Source organism: Barbus barbus, assembly GCF_936440315.1.
Source record: "Barbus barbus genome assembly, chromosome: 19".
In the NCBI taxonomy this organism is placed as follows: Eukaryota; Metazoa; Chordata; class Actinopteri; order Cypriniformes; family Cyprinidae; genus Barbus; species Barbus barbus.
The window spans coordinates 17,942,672-17,961,311 of NC_136747.1; positions in this window are offsets into that span (position 1 = coordinate 17,942,672).

Below are 18,640 nucleotides of genomic sequence, written 5' to 3' on the forward strand. Positions count from 1 at the left end.
TATTTATTACGGTTTGCATGTCTAAATTTTAGTCCAATTGCACGTACTACACACACGTATGTGCATGTGTGTGTGTGTGTGCATGTTATGTGGTTTATGAGGACACGAATTTGTATAATGACATGGGTATGACAGAGGTATTACAATATGAAGGTGGTTTATGAGGACACTGCCTATGTCCCCGTAATTCAAAAGGCTTAAAAAACATACTAAATGGTGTTTTTTTGAAAATCTAAAAATGCACAAAGTCTCCTGTGAGGGCTAAGTTTAGGTGCAGGGTTGGTGTAGGGCAATAGCACACACAGTTTGTTCAGTATAAAAACCATTACGCCTATGGAGAGTCCCCATAAACCACAAAAACCAACATGTGTGTGTGTGTGTGTGTGTGTGTGTAAAGAGAGAGAGAGAGTACCATGGTCCTTACAAGGATAGTAAAACCCGTAATTTTTGAGGTTGAAGAAAACATGAATGAAGTTTGAAATTATTATTTATTTATTTTTTTGAAAATCGAAAAATGCAAGATATTTTGTGTGTGGGGTAGGATTAGGGTAAGAGGATAGAAAATATAATTACTTTTTATTTCGCAACCATGATTATACTCTCTCTCTCTCTCTCTCTCTCTCTCTCTCTATATATATATATATATATAGTTTGTGAGCTGCATTCAAGGTCTACTTCACACCAAAAGATTAGAAAGCTAAAAACTGAGGGATATTTGATGGACATCAGTTGAACTTGACTGATTGAACTGGACAGTCACTGATGGGATATCAGTCATGTTTTCGCTATACGCCGCTACACGACACCATAATCCTGTCAGTCAGTTAGCCCGTGAAAAATGGCCTGAGATACTTCACACAGCTGAGATTATTGACTGAACGGATTTCTTCTCTTGTCTTTCATTCACATTCCATATCACATGTCCTCTCTTTTGTCATTCTCTCCCGTTCCGAGGTCTGCATACGAGGCTTCTCTGCGGGTCTACATTAAACCGTAATCGCACCGCAGTTGTTCACTATTGATGGAAGCTCAGCATGTTCACAGGTAGAGGGCGGCTGAGGTTGACACAGCGCTCATTACTCAAAGCCCCGTGTCTCCTCTCCGATGTGACTGATTGCTGCTGCTCGTGTCACTCACAGTAAGTGTGAGGAGAATAGGATTTCAGGAGAATAGCTGGGAATTTGCTCTCTATCATATACTATCCACGAGAACGCGCTTACTCACATACACGCACAAGTAGATCTACAAAAATACTCTAAGTAGCAGGGTTTTACTTATTTTTGTTACAGATGTCTATTTGACATAATACGCATAAAATTTAAAAAGGCGCAAACTTGTATTGTTGTATTTTTTTGTGGGAATTTTATTTTAGATATACATATTTTTGTGGAAATTTTAAAATTTATTCATAGCTTCCATGTTCCTGACTGTTCTGGAAATCTGATGAGAGTTCTCGATGACCATGATGTTTTCTTTAAGCTGTGTTTCAGTTTTAAACCACTCCAACCAAGACCTCACTCAAGCATGAGAATAAAGCAGAAAAGCAGAAAAACCCCCAAAATTTCAACACTCTATGCCAAATAGATATTCTGATACTCATTCATTTGCTGTGAGGCCAAAGCTGTACACAGCATGTGACCCTCTAAATGTGGATTGTTTTTTTTTTAAAGAAATTTTCCATACTGTTGCAGCTATTCAATACAGTATATTGAGGATGTTAAGTAGTCATTTAGCAGACACTTTCATCCAAAGCGATTTACAGTAGACTTATTACAGAGACAGTCTCCATGGAGCAATCTAGGGTTAAGTGCCTTGCTCAATGGAGAGCTTTGTAGGCTACCCGTTCGAACCAGCAAGGATCTACCTCAGCCAGTAGCACCATGCCAACATTGTTTAAAAATCTTTTAAAGACTCTTTTATAGAAAAATATTACAAAACAACAAAATGTTCATTCAAAAACAGATGCAGTGCAGATCAGGCCTGCATATTCCTGCTTTCCTCCAAACACACATTCATTCTTACTCTACTGCTGCCCCATTTAAGTCATACAGTGCATTTCCATTCTTGAACAGAGAAATGTGAGGTCTTTATATGGTCTCTTGCATGGGGGCAGAGTGAACTCTCTTCATCTGACGCTCATGTAAGGATGACGATGTGACGGTTCAATCAACCTTAAGTGTCGCTGGGCTAATATATTATATATATATATATATATATATATACAGGAGCAGTCATTTTCTCCGGTCTGCATCTGTCAACAGTGCAGCATTTCTGTCACACCGTTTTAATTTTTTTGCAGGTTAAGCAACTTGACTGGAGTTTAACCCTCTAATGCATGAATTATTAAATCACAAAAAGCATAATGCTTCTTTTTGCTTCAAAACAGGGCTCAAAAATAAGGATGTGGCTATTTTTATCTCAGATTTTTTTCATTAAACTTTACATTTTCTTTACATAAAATATATCAATACTAATAATACTTCATCTTATTTTTTATTCATTTATTGCTTTAAAAATGAAACATAAAATGGTAATAAATTCATAGACTTTTACTGCAATGTTCCTTTAGTAAATTGAGATTCTATTGCTTTTTATTAATATTTTGAATTTGTTTTATCTTTATAAATGTTCTATGTTTTTTTTTTTATTCTGTTTTTCCATTTTCATTAGCTTTTTAATATATATTCTTTTTTTACCCCAATTCAATTCACATTTATTTGTATAGCACTTTTCACAATACATATCGCTTCAAAAGCAGCTTCACGGAAAATGAATGTTTCTACATTACAATTAAGACTGATACAATTAAAGCCTGAGACAGACAAATATTTAATATTTAATATCTTAGTAAGTATTCTGGGTAAAGTAGCTTTTCAGATACAATAAACTGCAATTGAATGAATGTGTATTGGAGTGGGATTTCATTTGATGTATTTGCAGTTCCTTTTAATCTGCAGTGTTTTGCAAATGAAAATATTTATGAGGCACATAAATCAAACATCATCAGGAGATTATTTATCTCAACCAGATTAGGACAAGATTAATTATCTCAGTCAGATATGTTTTATCCCCTGAAAATATCTACAATTATTTCCTCTGAAAAGGAAGTAAACATGTTTTACAGACACACAGTGAAGAAGAGTTCATGAAGAGAAATCAATTAAATCACCTTAGCAGACACCTGAGGACAAAAGTCAAGTCAAAATGTCAAATAATTTGTCAGTGCATCATGCTGTACATCTTTCCTGTGGCTGTGCCCAATTAAATAAAATAATTAGATATCAGTAACTAATGTTACGCTGTCTAATTAGACTTTCCATTAGTGCGTAACGGGTGCATCTGAGTGTTCTAGACACAAAAAGCACAGTAATTGCTCCAAATCACCTGCCTCATTTTTTCTCTGTCAAGGCAATTATCGCCTCTAGTTAGTGAATGTCAATTAGAGTGTCAACTCAGTGCCCATTGGGAGGGCACTGTTTGCTGTTTTTTCATGTTGAGTGGGGATATAGTTGCATTAACACCATTATATTTACATAAGGCTTTCCTTTTTTGCTTTTTCAACAGTATTTCTGCTTTGCCCTCACACAAAGGTGATGTGAAGATTACTTCTGTTTCAATGGACAGTAAAACTGCTGACCATCTATTTTGTGCATTTGAATTCTACTTAGACCGTTTAAAATGGTAAATCAACATAAAAAAAGTTCACCTAAAAATGAAAAAGCAAAAGGAGAATTTTTACAAAATATAAAAGTTTTTCTCATGCAATTACAATAATGCCCAAAATTTTGGTGTGATGACGCAAATCACAGTCATAGTGATTACCATTCAGCCCATCTTAAAAGCCTGCTGTGAAGCATGGGTAATCCTATCATATGCAGTATCAAGTATTCAGTCTCCTCACTAAGGAAACATTTTGATAAAATTCCATTATTCACACAGCTAAGATTATTAGAATATTGCCACCAGAAGCGATATTTCAGCAGCGAGAGGGTGTTGTTGGCTCCTGGGTGGCCAGTGCCCAGAGATGTATGTACAGACAGGATGAGAGGAGTGCGTTGAACCTTGGGGATATACTGCAAACCGGGTGGACAGCCCAGTGGAGTGGCCGTGGAAGCACTGGAGGAGGTGAACGGGCTGGAATTCCACTGAATGGGGCTTACTATGATCTCTTCGGGTAAGATGGTTTCTGGTTCTTCTTCAATATCCTCTTTAGAGTCATGGAGTCGAGACAGAGCGTCAGTTTTAACATTCTTGGGACCAGGTCGATAGGAAATGGTGAAATTGAAGCACGTGAAAAAGAGAGCCCATCGGGCTTGATGAGGGTTAAGTCTCTTGGCTTCCTTCAGATACTAGAGATTCTTATGATCAGTAAGGACTGTAAACGGATGTTGTGCACCCTCCAACCAATGCCTCCACTCTTCAAGGGCCAGCTTGATGGCGAGGAGTTTTCGATTACCTATATCGTAGTTTCTCTCTGCCGGGCTGAGTTTGCGGGAAAAGAAGGCACATGGATGGAGTTTAGATGGTGTCCCTGCTGCTGAGAAAGGATGGCACCAACTCCTGAGGTGGATGCGTCAACTTCCACGATGAATGGTTCACTGGGGTCAGGGTGCACGAGTACTTGAGTGTTCGTAAACGCCTCCTTGAGACGCTTGAAGGCTTCGGTGGCAGCGGGGTTCCAGACGAGTGACAAACCCCAGGAACCGTTGCAGTTCCTTAATGGTGCCAGGAGTGGGCCATCCTCGAATGGCCTCCATCTTCCCCTCGTTCATCCGGATGCCACCGATATGGATGTTGTATTCTAAAAACTGCACTGAGGACTGATGGAATGTACACTTCTCTGCCTTGAGGAACAGGTGGATATCTCTCAGGCGTTTCAGGACCTCCGCAACGTGGTGACGATGTTCGGCCATGCTCCGGGAATAGATGAGAATATCATCAGTGTAGACCAGCACAAACTTGTGGAGAAACTCCCGGAGCACCTCATGCATAAAGTCTTGGAATACGGAGGGGGTGTTGAGAAGACCATAGGGCATGACTAAGTACTCATAGTGGCCAGTAGGGTTCACGAAAGCTGGAGCTGTTGACGGAAGTGACTGGAGGTGCTGGTGGAGGAATCAGTGTGAGAGCCCGCCGGAGAGCATCAACGAGCTCTTGGAATGGATCCGGTGTGCTCATAGTCTGTCTGTTCTATGTAGGCCCGTTCTTCTGTTACAGAAGTAGGACACAGACTGAGTGACATAATGTGAACAGGTTTTATTGACAGACTTGAGGTGGTGGAATGAATCAGGTAAGTGATGATACAAGGATTCTTCGGTGTTCAGGAGGGATGGTAACTTGAATATATTTTTCCAAACAGGAGACACGGAACAGGAGTAACTGCACACCTCACCAACACAGTGGATCAGGACGAGACTCGGGAGCTGACAGACTTGGGATCGCTAGAAGAAACACTTGGGATGGAACAGCAGGTAAGTAAACAAGATGGTAAGTATCAAGCATAGATATATGATAGCTATAGTAGTCCTCTTCGTAGGAACAAGACCGGACACTGGAGTGTTGTGAGGTGCGAGTATATGAGGAGTGCGGGATGATTGCCATTGATGACGTGCAGGTGCAGGTGATTAGAATTCAGGTGAGGGAGTGCACTGTGATTGACTGGTGATTGACCCTGGCCGATCTGTGACAACTATATGTTGCTCATTTGTGTTCTGGTTGAAGTTTATATCATAACGGTGGTCAGCAAATGGGAAATGACTGTGAGCAAGAAATTCAATTGCAAAATACATTAAAATATAAACAGTTATTTTAAATTGTAACAATATTGCAGTTTTAATTAAAATAATTGCAGTCTTAATGAGAATAAAATAAAAAAAAAAACACTGATTTTTTTTTTACCAGCTTCAAACTTTTAAATGGTAAGGTATGTTCATTATTTTTACATTATTTTATAAATTATTATTATTATTATTATTATTAGGCAGCAGTAACCAGTATTTGTTTCCCCTCATGTTAAACTGTACTATTACTATATATTATATGAAATAAATATGTTATTATAAGAAGATGTATATAAATAGTCAGAGATATACAACACGTTTTTTTCCCCAAAATATATTACCACAACTCTCTTTTTTGAGATTATGTTCTGAACGAATTATATTCTGAAGCACTAAATGCAGTAGTACAATCCATTATGACTGCTAAGTTACAGTGTCTCTCCCTTCTGCTGCTAATTGGAACCCAACACGCCCTCTCTCCCTCCCCCGTCCTGCCTCACGCGAGCAAGTTGCAACAAATTATGTTCCTCCCTTGATGCAGTCCTCGCAAACAAGAAACAAAGCTTCCCTGTCATGACTGTATTCCATTTACTCATTAAATTATATTCTTGCTTTTCCTGCATCAACGTTAAAAGCTTGATCTTTTTCAGATAATGAGCTTCCCAACCTTTTGCCAGTTTCTGAGGTCCCAGTCAATTAAATTTGAGAGCTTTGGGCACCAACACTCTCACTTCCCAGACTTCAGCCGTCACAGGGAAATCGGACTGTAAGGAGCATCCCAACACAGGTTTAACCAATGGAAGACTGTGAGTCTTCAGGAAGCCATTTGAAAGCAAGAATAATTTTTCCAATTGACGATAATAAATCAAATTGCATCCTTGAGCTCTCGTAAAATCAAAAGTGTCATGCTAATATATCTTAGGATAAAGTGCTTTGTTCAAGGTCATTATAGTGAAAAGGGCTTCTTCTGCCATCCAAGAATTTCAGTTCATTTAAAGGAATTACAGGTCTTTTATTGGTGGCATACCATCAGTTACGACAGCAAATCTTGTCCCTCGATTTGAGGGGGAAAAATGCAGTAATAGATTTATTACCAAGGTTTTTTTTTCTCCATTCTGTCACAGAGGGAGTTTTGGTTCCTTGCCGCTGTCGCTTGCTCAGTTGGGGACACTTAATTTCTAGCGATTATCGTCAATTTGATTTCACAGATACTATTTAAACTAAACTGAGCTCGACAATGACATCTCTGAATTCAATAATGAAATGCCTTTAACTGAAAATGTAATGTTTAATCTTATTATTAAACATTACTGACACTCTATCCTCCAATTTGATACTGTTAAGTGCTTTGACACAATCTGTATTGTTAAAAGCACTATATAAATAAAGGTGACTTGACTTGACTTGACTTATAATGGAGGCCTACATGCCAGGTGCCCTAGAAAAGTTAAAATCAGAAATGTCAAGCTTTTATTTACATTAAAGCACTTGCATGTATTTTTCAGAAAAAAAGTCACTTAAGGTGCAATTACTTTTGAACTTCTGTGTGATAATCATTTTTTAACTTACATTGCAAGTCTATTACTGTTGAGTGAATTATTTCCTGTGGTAATAGACAGAATGTCAATGATTCAACAGAATTTCAAAGCACATTAATGCATTACATTTTTAATTCTATTTTTAGATTACACTCAGAGGGCCATTTCTAGCCAATAAAATATTTAAAGCCGAGAATGTATAAAAATATATTTACTAAAGAAATATTCATGACTTTATATGGTGCATAAATGCACACGTGCATCCATCTTGCTCACATATTATTGTAGCACAGTTTGTGCTGCATACAAAACAATAACATGTTGCCCAATAGTATAAGTAGCTGAAATAAGCACAAATACCAGGGCATATCCTCTGTTATTTTCCAAAGAAAGAAAGAAAGTCATACAGGTTGGATTGACATGATGATCTTTAATAAATAAATAAATAAAAACACACACACAACTTTTAATTTCCATGACTGTCGTAAAACTGGAATATTCTTTTGACACTTCACCACCACCATTCAATTCATTTGATACTAGTTTTTAAACTCCATGTTATTTAGCACAGTTTCAGTGCACACAGAATGATGAGTAAATGTGCTCTGTGCAGTCCTAATTCAGGATGTGCACATATTGAACAAGTCGTGTCTTCGCAGCAAATCAGACATTAGTCCATCTGTGGCAGAAAGCTGCCTCAATGAGCAGAGGCATGCATCAGAGAAGAGAAATCCCTGCTGGAGACCTGCTCGCTCTTTCATCCCCGACACATTTAATGAAATATGGAAGTGCTGAATGTCTCGAGAGGGGAGGGGTGAAGACAGAACCTAGAGTTCCCTTAAAAGTGTCTTTCTCAGTTTCTCACTTTCTATGTGTCAGAGTATATAGGTCTCACTCTGTCTGTCTGTCTGTCTATCTATCTCTCTTGCTCTCTCCTCAAATTGTGCATTTAGCATGGTCCTGGTTGCAAAGAAATGGCTTTGATCTCCTTTGCTGTTGCAGATTTCTGCTTTTCACCATTGTAATGGCTAATCCCACGGAGACCTGCAAAATGTGAGGACTTGCCTGCTACAGCCTGGGGTCCAAATGGAAAAGCCTGTTGCTGCTGTGCTGAATTACCCAGGGTTCCACTTTCCTTTCAACTCCCCTTCACCAGATTAGAAATTGCCCCGCGCTCTCATATCAAGATACGACCCAGTTCTTCTGCTCCCGACCACTGCTGTGGGTCCAATCAGGACCATGACTGCTGTCTGATTGGTTCTTCGCGTGGGCTCCTCTCAGATACCTTGTGCCAGACCTGTCCATTAACATTTCAGAAACAGAAATCACAGTGGGCACTGAGGTCATGAGATGGGCATGCAGGAATATACCAGAACCAAGAAACTCTGTCTCAACTGAAAAAAAAAACCTATTCAACCAGGGTTGAGTAATGATTGTAATTAAAGAAAACAATCTTTTACCAATAAAATGTTGTTTGTTTTTTCATTTATTTTCATTTTTTAGACCCCAAAATAGAATGATTCCTTTCTGATGGATCTGCATATGAAGAGTTTAGAAGCATTTTTTTTTTATTTTTAGTTTAATTTGAGTAATTTTGTTGTTTTTTCAATATTTTTTTAAATATGTTTTTTATTTATTTCAGTTTTAGCTATATATATATATATATATATATATATATATATATATACATATAAAATGATTTAACTAGTTTTATTCTACTAGTTGCAAAGGCCCTTGGTCCTTGTTTTTATTTAGTTTAACTTGATGTAATAAAGAGCTAAAACTGAAATAAATAAATAAAACATTATATGTTTAAAAAATATTGAAAAAAACAACAAAATTACTAAAATTAAAAGGAAAACTGATAATTGGAAAATAAAAATTAATTCAAAATATTATATATATTATATAATAGTATCTCTGTGATACTAAAATAACACAACTTCCTAAAATATAAGGGCAGATAAACGCTCATTTATACTGAGAGAAAAATATATTAAACATGATATTATGACAGTACAGAAGCATAAAAATGCAGCTTGATTTCTTTTTCTTTACTGAGAATGGCATTTCATCCAATTTGCATTTACACCAATCTGACTGGATCCATGCAGCACATTTTGAACTCATTTTCAGGAACTTGAAATTGCACGTATTCACATCCACCGATGACCCTAGGCTTTTGGTAATGTTTCACTCGAGGTAGTGTGGACATGTGTTCAACTACCCTCCCTGTAAACGTGACCCCAAAGGCAAACAGGGGTAATTTTACATGTGTGAAAACACAGACAGATTTATGGGAACAGTAGAGCTTCACTGCCTCACATTCTTAGAAACAAATAAAGAAATAGTCTTTGTAGTAGAAATGAATCAGTAGCACTACAATTTCAAAAGGATGTTACATGGGTCGCATCTTAATATAGGACACATGTAATGTGTGCTTACTTAAGATTAAATCAGATGCAGCATATAGTAGCTTGTTGTTGTGTGGTGACAGTCCTATGGGATCTGTGCAGGTATTGTTCATAAGCTCATTTACATTGTGTTTGCTTTAAACTTTCCCACCTTACAAAGTAGATCTGAGGAAAAAAAAAAGTTTTGCACTGGTGAAAACTAATAAAACAACACACAAGCTTCACATTTTCCTAAGCGATCAAGACCGATCTTCTATTCTGTTTCAAAAATATATAACAGAACATTAACTGTAAACCAACATCTGCAGTCTGTCAGTCACCAGGATGGAGAAATGTATTGCCAGCTATTGTGGTGTAGCTATTTTTCATTTGTTGCCCACTTCATGAGTGCAGAGGATTTTTGTGATAATGGAAGAAAGGATGGAAAAAAAGTATCTTCATCAATGTCAGCTGTAATTTTCATGCACAAACTTTCCTCATATTTCCATATATCAATCAAATTGGCAAAACATTGTTTGCTTATTGGTTCACAGTATATTGTGTAACCAGCAGATTATGCACTGCATTAGTAGGGCCTTTGTAGAGAGAATTTCCACCAAATTGGATTCACATGCATTTGAAATCACAAGGAAAATGATTGATGATCTTGGCCGTCATACAAAAAGAACATTTTCAGCCACTCTCTCGAATTAAAGCGATCCTCCGGGACTCTGAAGCAATGAAACTCTGAGGCATCTCCGCACTTTTGTGTGAACGAGGACAAGGAAAAAGACATCTGTTTGAGTCTAACTCTCAGGACATACAGTAACAAGTATCAGTAGTCAGAAACATAAGCAAAGGTCTCAAGGCAAATCAATGAGGCGGGGGAACTCGCTGCTTTCAACAGCTGTTAAAAAAAGGATTGTCGGTGTCATGTCAGTAATTCTGTCTGTATTCAGAGTACTATGAATGTTGGCCATTACCGTAAGTAAGAGGACAAGCTTAACAGGCGGCCCAAACACAGAGCACGGCGAGAAAAATATGAAGACAGCAGCAGGATGACAAGACATAAATCAGAAAAATGAATAAGTGTAGAGTGAGAGATCTTTAATCAGTGGTGGAGGAACACAGGGCCTATCAGCACCACAGGACGTTTATGGACTTAGGTTTTCTGTGATGCCACATCCACCAAGAATCAAAATGACCAGAGACGAGACGAGATGCACTGAGATCAGAAGAGAAGAAAGATGATGAGACCAGATAATACAAAAGAAAAGATTATACCAAGTGAGATGGGATGAGATGATGGGGAGAAAACTGTGACAAGATGGCAGGAGATGAGATGATAATATAAGAGATAAGAGTAAACAAGACAAGATGACAGCATGATTCAGAAGAAGACAAGATGAGATGACAAGTTTAGATGAATAAAATGAGATAAGAGAAGACAAGAATGAGACTTGAAGAGGAGATTAGCCAAGATTGTGCCGAAAATAAAAATAAAAATCAAGATGAGTGGAAATTAAACAAGATGTACCATTAGTATTATCATTCTCACAAAATTCTTACAAAATCTAAATACATACGCATCAAATGATAAGCATACACAAAAGGTTGGGGACAGTAAGATTTTGAGAAATTAACTTTTTTTTCAGCAAGGATAGAGTAAATTAAACTAAAGCAACAATTAAGACATGTATAATGTTACAAAAAGATAAAAGGATAAATGATAATAAGAACCAATATTGACCGATATTGGTTTTTTGACAGCCAATGCCGATATCTTGGAAAGCAGGGTGGCTGATGGCCGATATAAAGCCGATACTGTATACATTTGAATTCCTTTGTTTAACCATTCTATCTGATTATTAGACAGACTTCTGTCTGTATTAGACAGAACTGTTAACGATGACAGCAAACAAGAATGAGTCAGGGAGAATGTGAGAGCTGTGTGCTCAGGCGCTGCTGCTTTCAGCGCTGTCAAAATAAAAATCCCGCCTCAAACGCATTGTCCAAACAGGAAAAACTTATTGGCCAATGCCTATATTTTAAAAATGCAAAACATCAGTTTTCTCTATAAGTTTATCAAATGAGAAGAGAAGAGAAGAGAAGAGAAGAGAAGAGAAGAGAAGAGAAGAGAAGAGAAGAGAAGAGAAGAGAAGAGAAGAGAAGAGAAGAGAAGAGAAGAGAAGAGAAGAGAAGAGAAGAGAAGAGGAGAGGAATATGAATGGTGTGTTATTTGGGATTCAATCTGTGACATCATACATCATAGACAGGGCTGGAGTGGAAAAGTGGGTGAAAAGTGGAAACACTTGATATGGAATATCATTTGTTCATCACACTCAAATTGTGTTCATAGTTGCACTTAGAGAAGGTCTGATCTCATGCAGACCTGAAGTAGAAAAGTCTCTGAAGTGGTTTCAGCTCTCAGGCTTCCTATGAACTCTGTACCTACATCTCACTATATATTCAGAGACACCAAGGTTTGTCCCTCTACACAGCATGAGATTTCGCAAGCGCTCTGATTTTTTTTCAAGCTGTGAAGGCCAAAATGAAACTAAACCTGCTCATTTGAAACTCTTTCCTCTCTGACGAAAAGCAACCATTTTGCATTTGTTTTCATAGCAACAAATTTGTGTTGAGAACATCTGCCCTCCTTCTCTGAAGAGGAGGGTCTATTTATTGCATATTAAACAAGTCATGCATTAAATTCAGACAATTTTAGAGTCACCAAGAGGAAGACAACTCTCTGAGCCAGTTCAGTCTTAGAGTATTTCAACATTTGATACGTGCATAGAAATGAGATGAAAATCATCCTCTCAGGTTTATAGAGGGGACAAAGCACACGCTTCCATACAACCCAACATGTTTTCTAGGAGTTTCATCTGCCATTCACTTTTCAGTATGAAAACTGTAGATGACCCGTTGCATCTTAAAACCCATTCCCCGTCATGTCTCAGCCATGGAAGCTCAGAGAAAGCAGGAATATTGATATTCAGTAAAAGGCTTGTTTCTTTCTCCTGTCACCGGCGTCTGTTCCATCCAAAGGAACTGATGAGAAAATGTTCCTGTCAATACTTCAGCCTCCAATCATCCCTAATCACTCAGGCATGAAGTTTTCCACGCTGCCACCTCCCCTACCACCCACACTCTTATCTATTTTATCAGCTAAATTGCAGGATTATAGATTATAGGTTGCATTTCAGTTCACTTTGACAGAATCATTCATGTCTACAGCTATTAACATCCAAGTGAAACATTAGAAGTTTCCAAAATGCTCTAGTGGTAATTAAGGAGGGTTCATGAGGTTTCATGACCCAACGGATTACTGAGAGTCAAAGACATTTTTTCACATACATGTGAATTTTGAATGAAGCCAGCATTTAGTTGCAAAATGTAACATTTAATAATATATATATATTTTTTATAATAATAAGTAACTACTCCTAATTGCAATGATGCCAGCATTTACAGTTGTTAAACTTTATATTTAATAATAATAATTATTATTATTGTTGTTTTTACTATTATTTTTAATTATCAAATAATATATAAAGCTCCAAATATAATAATATATTATAATAAAAGACTATTAAATAATACATAATAAATATTTCTAGAAATAAAATACATTCTGAAATGATAAAAATTAGCTTTAAAATGTATATATATAAAATTAGCTTGAATATATATATACAATTCAAGCTCATTTTTATTATATATATATATATATATATATATATATATATATATATATATATATATATATATAGTTTGAAATGTTGGGGCAAGTACAAATCTGGTATGAAATCCTTATAGTTGAGATTTGCTAAGTTATATTCATGTAATTAATATTCTGTAATAAAAAAATTCGGAAATAAGCTCGACCCACAGGTGTTTATGCATTAAAATGCATATATTTTATGCACCAATTTTAAGGGATAGTTAATCCAAACCTGAAAATGTACTCATCCTCATGTTATTCCAAATTAGCATGACTTTATACGAAAAATCGGGAAGTGTGCTTTAAAAAAGAATTCTGAAAAACTTATGAGTTTAGAACAATATTAGAGTATTTCATTTTTGAGTGAACTATCCCTTTAATGCCATCCTCACCTCCACGTGATCATTATATTGAGCCCATTGGGTCTCAACACAAAAGTTTCGAAAAGACCAAAAAGTTAATGAAATTATGGTGAATAAACACACATTGACAACAGGCCTACAATTTGGGACACTGGCAAGTGATTATGGTTTTCATTAACATATGTGATCACATTTCACCAACGTCTGTTCTCGGTAATGTAAGAAAAGGAGGTCTCATTATTACAGTGTTTGGAGCCCCGAAGCATATCTTTTCCTCACGGTACGTGACCCCAATCAGCTTAGAATTGATGAGATACTGTAGACGCAGGCCTGCAGCTGGCTAACCAGCACACGGTCTATGGAAAGTTCCAGACAATCCATGACGACTTTCTTTGAACTCCTGTAATGAGGTTATTTATCATACTTCCATCTTCTACGATGTAACAGACTGTGAAAGGGTTTACGTGAAGCGCTGGAGACAGAATATTTACACCGAACCGCTGATGAAAGAGGCTCTGTGTGGCATCTTTAAAGTGACCGTGTAAGTTGCTAACCACCAAAGCCCCGCATTGTAATAAGATCAGGCTACAAACACAGGTCTTCAAAAAAACAAAAATAAAATAAAATAAAAATAAAGTAAAATATTATGTTGATTGTGGTTCAAACATGACACTCAAGAACAAGGCTGGTTCTGTGAATCTTTTTGACTGACTCATTAAAAAGAACCAGTTCATAAGAGTCATTTTCTTGCACTGCTGTTTGAAGGAAACCCTAGAGCGCTGACAAAATCACAAATGCATGAACACAAAGATTTGTCAGCTAGATTTTAAACTTTTGTTGCACATTTTTAATTTTTACTCACATTCTGGAGTCCTGAAATAGGGATCACTATATATTCAAGCACATGAATCTCCTGAACTGATTATTGATTTGCGATCAATCTTAAAAGGCACGACTTTATGCCTTCGTCAAATACTGCAGGATTTCACTCCTGCAGGATCCTCTCCTCCACAGGCTTGAGAGGGCAAAATTATTTAAATCAGTCAGCATAAAGCCTTATTCTGTTTTTCATGACCAAGACTTGATTTGTAAGTTAAAAGGCTGTTTTGTGGGTTAATAATTCAGAGTGTCCTGGCTGTGAGAGGAGTTACTCTGGCGGTCTGAGGGGGGAGTAGAAGCACTAAGAAGTGGATCGATTAATCATATGGAAGGATACACGTCTTCTTTATCAAACCATGCTTGCTTTTGGGGTGGAAGACTAGGTGCAGAAAACTGTAATCACTGACAGTTTATAAAGAAGGCTTAGGCTGCTCTTCTGTATTTAAGGTCACACATTTTTGCAAAGCACAGCAGAGTGTAGATTTGAAAAACTTACATAATTATCTAATCTTTGGACTTGATCATTTGGCAAACTTATACGTATATATACACACACACACACACACAACATATACATTTACATAAACATAACAAATCAGCAATATAAAATGCATATACATCCATGTTTGTTATGTAAATGTATGTGTGTGTGTGTACGCTATACATATATATACACATGTATCATGATAATTTTTTACATATGTACACATAATATATATGTCCATTATAAACATAGTAAATTAGCTATATAAACATGTGTGTACGTGTGTGTGTTTATATTGCTAATATTTAAATATATACATAATATTATTATATACTTCATTTCATATATGTCAGTCACATTACATCTTTTTGCTATACAAAAAGACAACAAAATACGAATGCTTTTCATCCATTCTTTGCATGAAAATGTAAATATGCTGATAATATCAAGTTAATTTGCGATATTTGCAGAAGCTTAAACTATAAACAAAGTTGAATCGTTACGTGATTTGCATCAACAACGTCTATGGAGGTCCTTCATAAAGGGATGTCATGTTTTTGTAGTCTAGTTTTGATTAAGAAAGCCTCAATCAATTTGTGTTTATACCGGTTTATATGTGTGCTAATTGGTGCCAAAAAAGTTCAGATATGTTTGTTGTCTATGACTTGGAGAGGCAATGAGGACGACAGAAGTTATACATCACTGAACAGTGCACAGCAGGCCAATGTTAATAAAAGTGTTCTGGCTCACTGTACCTCAGTTTGCTTGCTTAACTAAGAAGTAAGTCTAAAAAGAGAATGAAGGAACAGACACAACAAAGAGAATCCAATTCTCTCAGAACACGCCCTTCTCCAGTGAGACTATGAAGGTCATGAATGCTCGGAGGATATAATCCGCTGCAGAAGAGACAGTGTTGCCCTCACTGCAGTCTGTAGGATAGAGAGTGAGAGAGAGAAAACATGTTTTAGATGTTCTTTGAGGTTTCTGGGAAACGCGATAGGGCTGGCAAACATGCTCCCCAGAAGCAACCCCCCTCAAACTGGGCCGAACAAAGCGGAGGAGTCTCACAGTGGAGCAGTGGCAGATGGAGAACGTCTACTGCATTCAGATTTCCTTCTTAGTTCTACCTCCATTTTACTATTGAAAAACACAACTTCTAAAGTTGGCCCATAGAAAAACATATTACTGCTGTCACTTTTCATTTGTTGAAACTTGTTACTGTGCTTGCGAGGCAGCCTTGCGCTGATATTCCTCAAACATCCTGATTAAGGTTTTGCTCCTTAACACTAACCATTCAACTTCTGCTATAAGTTCAGCTTGAACTGCTTCACATACACAACCCACTCAAAGTGTTGTGGATGTTTACAGTCTTATGGTCCTTTCACACTAAACCTGAATATGCAGCATTTTTTTTCTTCCATGAAAACACCAACCAAAAAGATTTGAGCTTTAGGTCCTATGTCCAAAGCTGCTGCAGCTACAAATTTAGTTAAAAATATGATTTCTATTAATGTACATATCACATACACCACTGTATGGGGTCAGGAAGACTTTATTTTACAATAAATTAACACTTTTATTTAGGAGGGACTTTTAAATTGTTACAAATAATTTATATTTCAAATAAACGATGTTCGTTTAAACTTTTTATTCATCAAACAAGCCTAAAAAATTAAAATGCATCAACTGATTTTAACATTAATGATAACAATAAATGTTTCTTGAGCACCAAATCAGCATATTAGAATGATTTCTGAAGGATCATGTCACACTGAAGACTATAGAGTAATGATGATGAAAATTCAGCTTTGCTATCACAAGAATAAATTTGACTTTATTAAAGCAGTTATTTTGAATTATAATAATATTTCAGAATATTACTGTTCTTACTGTATTTTTGATTAAATAAATGCAACCAGTGGTGAGTATAATACACTTTCAAAAACATAAAAACTTACCAACCTTATGCTTCTGAACAGTAGTGTATGCAAAAAATAATTATATCAATATGTCACATAGGTATAGCCTAATTATATTCAGTAATTGCACCCATGTATTTAAAACAGCGGCACTAGCAAAGCCAAGGTCATAGGTTTGATGAATGCATGAACTGATAAAATTATATAATCATTTATGCAATCTGAGACTCTGGGTCTGTCAAATGCGTAAATATAGAAATACAATTATTGTAATTTAAATGATTGCGGAGTAATTTACATGATTTCCAAAATAATGAAGAAATGCTTAATTATTTGCTTGTTTAAGTCATTGCTTCATAGATTTACACAATATCAAAACAATATCTGAATTTCTAACCACAAATTCTTACCATAGTTCAACAGTTCAGTCAAATCCCTCAGTGCCCACTGGGAGACAGTTGACAATGTACTATGGAACCTCAGAAAAAAAACTACATTTAAAAAACATTATTAAAATGGAAAGACATAAATAGTTGTAGAATGCTGGGTATTTTCTATTTAAATGACAATAGTGTGGTAAAGCCGAGTGCATGAGCTGAACTGAAACTCTACTGAATATACCTGCAGAACTTCCAGACAGCTTAGGAGAAGGAAAAGACCTTCCAAGGTAACACCATTGTGTATTCTGGGACATTATTAGCATTCACACACATTAGCTGCTTGATTTCTACTAATACAGCCTTACTGGGCAAGAATCCTCATCTTTATTCATAGCCATTCTTGTTCCTCCCGTCACATTGAGAAACATCATTTCAGCCAGTTCTTTTGATAAAGAAAAGCCTGCTATATCACTTCTGTCATGCCACTGTGTCTCTATTACACACATTTTTTTCTTCTCTCATATTCTCCAGTGTTACAGAAAGCCGATGCAAAACATCTTAATCTCAAGCTTTCCAGCTGAACAGATCTCACATCTCGAAAGATACAGTACAGCTCTCTCGGCAAAACCTTTAATTACTTTCTAGCAATGCTCACAGAGCTAAATGACTTTGCAGGTTCTTTTTTTGTCTTTGTTATTGGACTGGCTGCAGTAATTAGACAAAGATTTTATCTTTTGGTTATGGATGGACAGAATGGACCAATTCCAAATGGCACTTTTGTGCCCCAGAAAGGGCAATGCAGAACTCATATAGTTGTTCCAAATGAATATAAGCAACTGGATCCCTTAACGTAGAGCCTGTAAGGAGGTAAGTGAAGTGGTTACTAATGCGTATGCGAAAATGACTGCAGATTACTGCACATTTTAAATAACAAAACTACTTGAAATATTAATGCATATGTACTTTTTATTTATTAAAATAATTTTATTTATATTTATTTTAATACACTTTTTTATTTAAATGTACTTCATTGTCATTGCAATCATATTAAATGTAAAACCACTGTGGGACCAAAGCTTTTAACAACATGGTCAGTTAAAGGTTCAAATAAAGCAGTTGTGTGAAAATGCAAAAATTACTGTAACCATTCCTGCACATTTCTGCATGACTTGTGACACAAA